Here is a 12386-nt window from a genome sequence, read left to right as displayed (position 1 = left end):
CTACTCATGTGTGAGAAGGGATTTCAAGCATGGTATCATGTTTCCTTTCCCAAGGTTCCCATGAAACCCAATTGCATTCAATCTCTTTCCCAAGATAATTGAACACTAAGCATTAAGAACAAAATTCTTTCTAGCAAATCAAGAGAAGATGAAGAGAAGAAGAATTTCACTATTATCAATCCATTAGATACAACAGAGCACCCTCTCTCAATGAGAGGGAAGTTAGCTACTAATAGCTTGAAAAGTACTCAAAAGTGGAGTGTAAAAGTGGATCTAGAACTAACTGCTTGACCCCTCTTCAATACTCTTTGGGGGTATTTATACTACTGGTGGACGAAATTGTGATCATTAAAAATGGCTCCAAAGACTTGGTGCTCTCAAACATAAATCACACTTTGTCACAACTCCGCACAACTAACCAGCAAGTGTACTGGGTCGTCCAAGTAATACCTTACGTGAGTAAGGGTCGATCCCACAGAGATTGTTCGTATGAAGCAAGCTATGGTCATCTTGTAAATCCCAGTCTGGCGGATTCAACTATATTAAGAGATTATTGGATTTTTGAATAATAATAATAAATTAAATAGAAAATAGTTACTCATATAATTCAATGGTGGGAATTTCAGACAAGCGCATGGAGCTGCTTGTGCCTTCTGAATCTCTATTTTCCTACTGCTTTCCTTCAATCCTCCTTACTCCTTTCCTTGGTAAGCTGTATGTAGGGCATCACCATTGTCAATGGCTACATCCCATCCTCTCAGTAAAAATGGTCCAAATGCTCTGTCACAGCACGGCTAATCAATTGTCGGTTCTCGATCATGTTGGAATAGAATCCCTTGATTCTTTTGCATTTGTCATCACGCCCAACAATCGCAAGTTTGAAGCTCATCACAGTCATTCAATCCCGGAATCCTACTCGGAATACCACAGACAAGGTTAGACTTTCTGGATTCCCATGAATGCCGCCATCAATTCTAGCTTATACCACGAAGATTCTGATTAAGGAATCCAAGAGATATGCGCCCGGTCTAAGGTAGAACAGAAGTGGTTGTCAGTCACGCGTTCATAGGTGAGAATGATGATGAGTGTCACGGATCATCACATTCATCATGTTAAACTACAACGAATATCTTAGAATAAGAACAAGCGGAATTGAATAGAAAATAGAAGTACTTGCAAAAAAATACTATAGGTACAGCAGAGCTCCACACCCTTAATCTATGGTGTGTAAAAACTCCACCGTTCAAAATACATAAGTGATGAAGGTCCAGGCATGGCCGAATGGCCAGCCCCCATAAACATGATCAATAGTCTCCTAAGATGAATAATAAAATAAAACTGAGACCAAAGATGTAACGTGGTCAAAAGACGTATAATACACTAGTAAAAAGTTCTATTTATACTAAACTAGCTACTAGGGTTTACAAAAGTAAGTAATTGATGCATAAATCCACTTCCGGAGCACACTTGGAGTGTGCTTGGGCTGAGCTTGATCTATCTACGAGCTGAGGCTTCTCTTGGAGTTGAACGCAAAGTTGTAACCTGTTTTGGGCGTTCAACTCTGGTTCGTGACGTGTTTCTGGCGTTTGACTCCAGAATGCAGCATGGAACTGCCGTTGAGCACCAGTTTACGTTGTCTAATTACGAATAAAGTGTAGACTATTATATATTTCTGGAAAGATCTGGATGTCTACTTTCCAACACCGTTAAGATTGCGCCATTTGGAGTTCTGTGGCTCCAGAAAATTCATTTTGAGTGCAGGGAGGTCAGATTCCAACAACATCAGCTGTCCTTTGTCAGCCTCCTATCAGAGTTTTGCTCAGGTCCCTCAATTTCAGCCAGAAAATACCTGAAATCACAGAAAAACACACAAACTCATAGTAAAGTCTAGAAATGTGAATTTAGCATAAAAACTAATGAAAACATCCCTAAAAGAAACTAGATCATACTAAAAACTACCTAAAAACAATGCCAAAAAGCGTATAAATTATCCGCTCATCACAACACCAAACTTAAATTATTGCTTGTCCCCAAGCAACTGAAGATCAATTAGGATAAAAAGAAGAGAATATACTATAAATCCCAAAATATCAATAAATATTAATTCTAATTAGATGAGCGGGACTTGTAGCTTTTTGCTTCTAAACAGTTTTGGCATCTCATAATTTCCTTTGAAGTTTAGAATGATTGGCTTCTATAGGAACTTAGAATTTTGGATAGTGTTATTGATTCTCCTAGTTAAGTTTGTTTATTCTTGAACAAAGCTACTTTTATGAGTCTTGGTCGTGGCCCTAAGCATTTTGTTTTCCAGTATTACCACCAGATACATAAATGCCACAAACACATAACTGGGTGAACTTTTTCAGATTGTGACTCAGCTTTGCTAAAGTCCCCAGTTAGAGGTGTCCAGAGCTCTTAAGCACACTCTTTTTGCTTTGGATCACGACTTTAACCACTCAGTCTCAAGCTTTTCACTTGGACCTGCATGCCACAAGCACATGGTTAGGGACAGCTTGATTTAGCCGCTTAGGCCTAGATTTTATTTCCTTGGGCCCTCCTATCCATTGATGCTCAAAGCCTTGGATCCTTTTTACCCTTGCCTTTTGGTTTTAAGGGCTATTGGCTTTTTCTGCTTGCTTTTTTCTTTTTCTTTTTATTTGTTTTTTGCCACTTTTTTTTTCGCAAGCTTTTGCTATTCACTGCTTTTTCTTGCTTCAAGAATCAATTTTATGATTTTTCAGATTATCAATAACATTTCTCTTTTTCATCATTCTTTCAAGAGCCAACAATTTTAACATTCATAAACAACAAGATAACAAATATGCATTGTTTAAGCATTCATTCAGAAAACAAAAAGTATGGTCACCACATCAATATAATTAAACTAAATTCAAGGATAATTTCGAAATTCATGTACTTCTTGTTCTTTTGAATTAAAAACATTTTTCATTTAAGAGAGGTGAAGGATTTATGGAATTTATTCATAGCTTTAAGGCATAGTTACTACATACTAATGATCATGAAGTAGAGACACAAAACATAGATAAAAACGAAAAACAGAAAAAATAAGAACAAGGAATGAATCCACCTTAGTGGTGTCTTCTTCTTGAAGGACCAATGATGTCCTTAAGCTCTTCTATGTCCCTTCCTTGCCTTTGTTGCTCCTCCCTCATTGCTCTTTGATCTTCTCTAATTTCGTGGAGAATGATGGAGTGCTCTTGATGTTCCACCCTTAATTGATCCACATTGTAACTTAAATCTTCTAAGGAAGTGTTGAGTTGTTCCCAATAGTTGTTGGGAGGAAAGTGCATCCCTTGAGGCATCTCCGGAATTTCTTGGTGATGAGCTTCCTCATGCGTCTCTTGGGTTCCATGAGTGGGCTCTCTTGTTTGCTCCATCATTTTCTTAGTGATGGGCTTGTCCTCCTCAATGAGGATGTCTCCTTCTATGATAACTCCAGCTGTGTAGCATAGATGGCAAATAAGATGAGGAAAAGCTAGCCTTGCCAAAGTAGAGGACTTATCAGCTATTTTGTAGAATTCATGGAAGATGACTTCATGAACTTCTACTTCCTCTCCATTCATGATGCTATGAATCATGGTGGCCCGATCCACAGTAACTTCAGATCGGTTGCTAGTGGGGATGAGGGAGCGTTGGATGAACTCCAACCATCCTGTAGCCACAGGCTTGAGGTCTAGTCTTCTTAGTTGAACTAGCTTGCCTTTGGAATCTCTTTTCCATTGAACTCCTTCCACACATATGTCCATAAGGACTTGGTCCAACCTTTGATTAAAGTTGGCCCTTCTAGTGTAGGGGCGTGCATCTCCTTGCATCATGGGCAAGTTGAACGCCAACCTCACATTTTCCGGACTAAAATCTAAGTATTTCCCCCGAACCATTGTAAGATAATTCTTTGGGTTCGGGTTCTTACTTTGATCATGGTTCCTAGTGATCCATGCATTGGCATAGAACTCTTGAACCATTAAGATTCCAACTTGTTGGATGAGTTTGGTTAGAACTTCCCAACCTCTTCTTTGGATCTCATGTCGGATTTTCAGATACTCATTTTTCTTGAGCTTGAAAGGGACAGATAAACCACTATTTTATGGTTTACAATGTGTTCAATTGTGTGGTTTTATCATGATCTTTACCCACTTAATCATGTATTTAGCATGTATTTATATTTCCTTCCTAAAATTATTACATGATTGAAAACATGCTTCTTTGGTCTTAATTTAGCTAATCTTAATTCTCTCTTATTACTATTTGATACCTTGATCTATGTGTTAAGTGTTTCAGGCTTCAAAGGGCAGGAATGGATTAGAGGATGAAGAGGAAGTGTGCAAAAATGGATGGAACACAAGGAATCGAGGAGGTGACCAGCGAGAAGTCATGCGGACGCATGGCTAACGTGACCGCGTGAAATGGAAGAAATTGGAGTGACGCGATCGCGTGCCTGACGCGACCGCGCGGAGTGGAAGCTGCATATACGACGCGAATGCGTGGACGACGCGGACGCGTGATACGAAAAACGCTAAGTGACGCGGACGCGTGGACGACGCGGACGCGTGACAGGCGCGATCTGTAGAATTACAAAAGTCGATGGCAGAGATTCTGGGCCGTATTTCAACCAAGTTTTCGGCCCAGAAACATAGATTAAAGTCAGGGAACTTGCAGAGACTCATCATGCACTCATAATTCACTTTTTACAATTTTAGATGTAGTTTTTAGAGAGAGAGGTTCTCTCCTCTCTCTTAGGATTAGGATTTAGGACTTCTCTTAGTTTTAGGAGTGACTCTCAATCCCAGGTTCTTTGTATTTATTTATTTTTAATGTTCCATGTTTAGATTGATTTTCTTAATTAATGTTATTTGAGATATTTCAGATTGATGATTGTTGTCTTTTATTTATATAAACAATTTGGATTTTCCTGTTTCCCTTTTGGCTTTGGTTGAATAATTGGTGACTCTAGAGTTATCAAACTCATTGTTGATTGAAAATTGGATTTCTTCATTTTATTAATTCATATTCCAATAACTCTAGCCTTTCCCAAGGAAAGACTAGGACCTGAGGAATCAGAATTAATTCATCCACTTAACTTACCTTCATAGTTAGAGGTTAACAAAGTGGGAGAAAAATCCAATTCTCATCACAATTGATAAGGATAACTAGGATAAGATTTCCAGTTCTTATACCTTGCCAAGAGTCTATTTTACAGTTATTTATTTATTTTTATTGCTTTGAAAATATGTTTGTACCCATTGCCCAAATTCCAAAACCCCCAATTTACAATCTCCATAGCCAATAATAAGAACATACCTCCCTGCAATTCCTTGAGAAGACGACCTGAGGTTTAAATGCTCGGTTGTCAATTAAAAAGGGGTTTGTTACTTGTGACAACCAAAACGTTTGTACGAAGGGATTTCTGTTAGTTTAGAAACTATATCTACAACGCGAATATTTTTAATAATTCTTTACTAGCAAAAATCCTAACGTCAAAATGGCGCCGTTGCCGGGGAATTGCAAACGTGTGCCTTATTATTAGTTATTGTAAATATTTTTCTAAAAAAAAATATTTTTCTTTTACTTGTTTATTTGTTTCTCCTTTTTCCCCCTTATTTCTGATAACTACTATGAATTCTCACCCCTCTCGCTTTGAGTTTGGTTCTAACTTTGTTGAAGGAAATAGAAACCACATCAGGAGTATGCATCAAGGTCAGACCAATCAAGGATGGATGGAGCCAAGAGGATCTAATCAACCCTTTAGGCAACAACACCATCCTAGATATCATGGACAAAGACCAGGCTACAATGCATCCCAAGCTGATAGATATGGTGGACCACCTTGTAGTTACCAACAAGCCCCATCCTATGCTCAGAGATCATCCTTTCAACACAACCTCAACCCACCACACTCACAAGCCCCTTTCCACCATTCACCTCCATATGACCCTAACCCTTAACCACCATACCAACCACCTTATGAGCCATATGAACCATATATAGAACCACCCCAATTCCAACCCAATTACTCACAAAAACCACCACCTCAATATTCGCCATCTCCATATCCATCAATCCAAGAGCACTATGATCCTATTTATAAAGGCTGAGTGTATCAAGAGACAAAGGATCGTCTCAAGGAAATAGTGGATCGATGTCAGGCAACCATTCATCAATTGGGGCAAGCAATAATGAGTTAATTAGCTTCTCGGCGCTCAATTATACAAGGATCAGCCACAACTCCATGTGGACAGTCTAGTGAAGAGCGTAGCATGAAGGAGATACCAGAAACCCCAGTGAACAAGACAGAGAATGAATTCGTACTAAAACGAGTAGAAGAAGCAGTCATTGTTCAAGAAGAAGAAGAAGCGGTTGAAGACTTAGGAGATGCTGAACCTCCATGGGAAAGTCAAGTTATAGAGCATCCTTTAAAGACGTTTGAAGCTGATGTTGAGGAGGGTGTACAACTTCCAAAGCATATCATGGTTGAAGACTTTGAAGGAGACGATCAAGAGATGGATTCAATCATTAATGAATTCTTATCTACATTTGAATCCTCTCCCATTGGACATGACATGGAGATTACAGAAGAATAAGCACAACCTCCCTTGCCCTTGGTAAACACTGAAGAAGAGATTGAATTGGAAGAAATCCACCAAGAGGAAGAGGTTGATATTGAAGAAGATTGCCAAGAGGTGGAAGATGTCGAAGAAGAGCACAAGGGAGTGGAGCTTGCACGTTCATTAGAAACACCTCCCCCTAGGTCGCCATCATCCTTCACAACATTCAAGTGGGTAAAATTCATATCCCTTAGCTTTCTAGCCCCACTTGAATATGGGCTACTGGAGACGGATGGTCAACTTAGAGCTCTTTGTGACATTAAGAGTAAGAGGAAGATGACCAGTGGTAAGAATTGTCCTGCAAGGTTCATCATGGTTGGAAGCTTTAAGTTTAAACGTAAAGGTTGGTATAGAGCTCAACTGAATGGGTCTAGGAAGTTGTTTGGCCGCTTACGTGAGAATTCAGACTACTTGCCACCCGGATGGAACAATATTGCTCAACTAAAAGAAGGGTGCAAAGGCAAGGTCTGGGACCCCGGAATCCATTCTACCAATCACCACTCTTGGAGCTTTGTCACTTGCTTTAACTTACTTGAAGGCCTTCTGCGCCTAGTTTGGGATCCCGGAGGACACTGGAATCACAAACATTGGTGGAGATTCCTGAATGAGTTCAAGCACAAGCCACCATAACAGGAAGCTCACCAAATGTCCAACTTAAGGACTTTAACTAAAAGTGCTAGGTGGGAGACAACCCACCATGGTATGATTGTTCTTTTTAAATTTATTCTATTTCGTTTTGTTTGTTTTTGAGTTTTATTTTATTTTATTGAACCCGGAATCATGCATAGCATTCAAATTAAGCATTGCATTCTGCATACTGCACTCTGCATTTTTCAAAAAAAAAAAAGGAAAAACACGCACGCGACGCGGCAGCGTCGCTGACGCGTCCGCGTCACTAGTGCGCGAGGAAGAAAAGCATTGAACAGAGAGTCACGCGAGAGCGTGGCTGGAGCCACACCTTTAGCATCATTTGACTCCATGCGACCGCGTCATATGGAAAAATGGCCTCCCACGCGACCGCGTGCCCCTCGCGGCCGCGTGCCCTGGATTTCGACGTAATAAAGGTGCACAGCCGAAAGTTGTGCTGGAGTGGCGCTGGACTGGCGCTGGACGCGCAGTCCATCTCACACGACCGCGTGCCTCACGCGGCCGCATCACATTCTTCTACAGCTCACTCACGCGATCGCGTCACCCACGCGATCGCTTCACCCAAAATTTGGCAAAATAAAATTTTGAACAAAGAGTTGTGCGAGCGCGAGGCTACCCTCGCGCCAATAGCATAAATTGAGTCACGCGACCGCGTGATCGACGCCACTGCGTCAATTAACTTACAGCGCAAGTCGCGCGACCGCGTGCCCCACGCGTTCGCGTCGCTTGCGTCACACAGCTTATCCTAATTTGCCAAATATCTTATCTTTTCTTCCCCAATCCTAATTTTTTCTATCTTTTCTTCTTTCTTCTTTCCTTCTTACTTACCTCTTCTTTCTTTCTTTCACTTCTCATTCTTCTTTTCTTTCATTTTATTTCATTTATTTGCATACTTTCATTCATTGCATTATTTTCATTGGTGTTGGAATTTTATTTGGGTCATTATTTTTATGTTGCTTATGGATTATTTGGGATTTGTTTAAACAATTACATATTATTATAAGGGTTAATTGCATGTTCTAATTAATATTTTCCATACCTTAATTAACATGCATGCTATGTGTTTGTGAAAACGCCCATATGGCAGTTTGCACTATTTTTAGATTTCTTCTAAATCTACTACTCTATATGCCTGCTTTTCACAAAACCCCTTTTCTATTTTTATTACTTAGATATAATTGTTTTTACAAACATCTTATTAATTTGAGCGACTTGGTAATCTAATTTGGACATTGAATGCTTGACCTATGCTTCTCATGCCCTTTGCTGGCATGCCAAGAAACACCTTGCATTCAATTTTCCTCACATGCACTTGCTATATTTCCACTGTTGATTTGCCACATGTAGTCATGACCATGTGTTCACATCATTATCCATACCTGTGCATTGATTACCACCTTTCCTATTCTTCTCCTTGCTATAAACCTTGAATGCTAATGTCTTTTCTCGTTTCCTTTCAGGATGGTCACCAAGAAAGGTAACGAGAATGCTACTCTTATACCACTGGCAAGGAAAGGAACACAAAGAGCACAAGCTGCGGAGCCGCCCGCCCACCTGTACATCTCAGCATGCACCGAGGACGGTGCAATCTTTAAGTGTGGGGAGGTCGATACCGATCTCCGCGGGTCAGTTAGTCCCTTCTTAACACCAATCTTTGTTTTTCATTGTTTCATTTGCAAGTTTGATTTCATGTCTGTTTTATTTGTGCATATTTTACCACTTGGTTGAAGTAATATTTTCTTTTTTAAGAAACTTTTTATAGTATTTCACTAATTTAAATTAAAAACTTTTTGAATAACTTGTATGAAGAAATTTTATTTTGGAACATGGTTTAAAGCTTGAACACACAAAACCAGTGAGATTTTGAGCCTATTTGATTGGTTGCATTTTATCAACCAATATTTTAAATTTGGTGTGTATTTTTCTCTCTAAAATTGTGATCTTTGTCTTGCTTAATTCTATATTTCCATTGTTTAATGTATGCATGCACTTACATGATTGAGGCATTTGTTTCACTGAGCTTACATACCCATATGGCCTTACCTTTCATTATCCTTTGCAAACCAATGTTGAGCCTATTATACCCCTTTATTCTTTACTTTAGCACATCATTAACTCTAAGCGAAAAACAATAATGTCCTTAATTTGAATCCTTGGTTAGCTTAGACTAGTGAGAATGCTTATGAATTAAGTGTGGGGAAAAGTGGGTTTGGAAACATCTGGTTTGAGAATTGAGTATGTTAGAATTTTCTGAAAATGTGAAGGAAATGTTTAGAACATGTTCATGCATTCAATAAATTAATCATATGCATTGAGAAAAACAAAAGAAAAAAAAATATATATATATATATATAAAAAGAGCAAAATAAGTGAAAGGGGACAAAATGCCCCAAAGTAAGTGGTGAAAGCAATGCATATGAGTTGTACTTGAAATTAGAATGCATGAATATGTGGAAAACATAGTTAATGGGAAGTCAGATTTTATATTATGATTACATGGATTGTCCTAAGTTAGGTGGAAAGTTTATGTTAATTAAGGATTCAAATTTTAGTCCATTTGGCCAAATACAATCCTACCTTGACCCTAACACCATTACAACCCTTGAAAGACCTCTTGATTTGTGTATTGGTGCATTAAAATTTTGTTGATTGTTAGATGAAGAGCAAGCTATAGAAAGCAAGATTAGTAGAGAATTGAGAGAATTGACCCTAGACACTTGAGAGTTATAATGATATACACTACCAGTAAGGGTTCAGTGCTCAATTCTATGTTCCCTGCTTTCATGAGCTATCTTTTTCTTGAAATTTATTTGTATTGTATTTTGTGATTTGAATTAGTGAAATCCAATTCAAACTTGTTCTTGAAAGAATTATTTGCTTTTTCACCAAGAAGGTAGAATCATCTTTGCATGTAGTTGCATTCACAATCATAGGTTGCATTGCATGAATCTTGCCTTTCCCTACTCATTTATTTAGTCTCCTTAAGTTTAGCATAAGTACATGCTAATGTTTAAGTGTGGGGAGGTTGATAAACCACCATTTTATGGTTTACAATGTGTTTAATTGTGTGGTTTTATCATGATCTTTACCCACTTATTCATGTATTTAGCATGTATTTATATTTCCTTCCTAAAATTATTACATGATTGAAAACATGCTTCTTTGGTCTTAATTTAGCTAATCTTAATTCTCTCTTATTACTATTCAATGCCTTGATCTGTGTGTTAAGTGTTTCAGCCTTCATAGGGCAGGAATGGATTAGAGGATGAAGAGGAAGTGTGCAAAAATGGAAGGAACACAAGGAATCGAGGAGGTGACCAGCGAGAAGTCACGCGGTCGCATGGCTCACGCGACCGCATGAAATGGAAGAAATCGGAGTGACGCGATTGCGTGCCTGACGCGACCGCGCAGAGTGGAAGCTGCATATACGACGCGAATGCGTGGACGACGCGGACGCGTGATACAAAAAACGCTGAGTGACGCGGACGTGTGGACGACGCGGACGCGTGACATGCGCGATCTGCAGAATTACAAAAGTCACTGGCAGAGATTCTGGGCCACATTTCAACCCAGTTTTCGGCCCAGAAACACAGATTAAAGTCAGGGAACTTGTAGAGACTCATCATGCACTCATAATTCACTTTTTACAATTTTAGATGTAGTTTTTAGAGAGAGGTTCTCTCCTCTCTCTTAGGATTAGGATTTAGGACTTCTCTTAGTTTTAGGAGTGACTCTCAATCCCACGTTCTTTGTATTTATTTATTTTCAATGTTCCATCTTTAGATTGATTTTCTTAATTAATGTTATTTGAGATATTTCAAATTAATGATTGCTGTCTTTTATTTATATAAATAATTTGAATTTTCCTGTTTTCCTTTTGGCTTTGGTTGAATAATTGGTGACTCTAGAGTTATCAAACTCATTGTTGATTGAAAATTGGATTTCTTCATTTCATTAATTCATATTCCAATAACTCTAGCCTTTCCCAAGGAAAGACTAGGACCTGAGGAATCAGAATTAATTCATCCACTTAACTTACCTTCATAGTTAGAGGTTAACAAAGTGGGAGAAAAATCCAATTCTCATCACAATTGATAACGATAACTAGGATAAGATTTCCAGTTCTTATACCTTGCTAGGAGTCTATTTTATAGTTATTTATTTATTTTTATTGCTTTGAAAATATGTTTGTACCCATTGCCCAATTTCCAAAACCCCCAATTTACAATCTCCATAGCCAATAATAAGAACATACCTCCCTGCAATTCCTTGAGAAGACGACCCGAGGTTTAAATACTCGATTATCAATTAAAAAGGGATTTGTTACTTGTGGCAACCAAAACGTTTGTATGAAGGGATTTCTGTTAGTTTAGAAACTATATCTACAACGCGAATATTTTTAATAATTCTTTACTAGCAAAAACTCTAACGTCAGGGACCTCAGGGATCACCTTCTTCTTGGCCACAACATCATAAAAGTGGTCTTGATAGGCTTTGGAGATGAATCTTTCCATCTCCCATGACTCGGAGGTGGAAGCTTTTGTCTTCCCTTTCCCTTTTCTAGAGGATTCTCCGGCCTTAGGTGCCATCAATGGTTATGGAAAAACAAAAAAGATATGCTTTTACAACACCAAACTTAGAATATTGCTCGCCCTCAAGCAAGAGATGAAAAAAGAGAAGAAGAAGAATAAAATATGGAGGAGAGGGGGAGAGGTGTATTTTGCCAAGAAAGAGAAGAGAGTATTGTGTTGTGTGAAAATGAAGAAGAATGGATGGGTTTATATAGTGAGGGGAGAGGGAGTAGGTTCGGCCATTTAGGGTGGGTTTGGGTGGGAAAGAAATTTGAATTTTGAAGGTAGGTGGGGTTTTTGGGGAAGAGTGGACGGATGTGAGTGGTGAAGGGGGTAATTGGGAAGAGAGATTGAGGTGATTGGTGAAGGGTTTTTGGGAAAGTGTGTTATAGGATTATTAGGAGGTAAGGTGAGAATATGGTAGGTGGGGATCCTGTGGGGTTCACAGATCCTGAGATGATCCTGTGGGGTCCACAGATCCTAAGGTGTCAAGGATTTACATCCCTGCACCAATTAGGCATGTAAAATGCCTTTCCATGCAATT

Source organism: Arachis stenosperma, chromosome 6, assembly GCF_014773155.1.
Source record: "Arachis stenosperma cultivar V10309 chromosome 6, arast.V10309.gnm1.PFL2, whole genome shotgun sequence".
Lineage (NCBI taxonomy): Eukaryota > Viridiplantae > Streptophyta > Magnoliopsida > Fabales > Fabaceae > Arachis > Arachis stenosperma.
The sequence above is the reverse complement of the archived record's forward strand: the minus strand, read 5'-3'. Positions refer to the sequence as shown.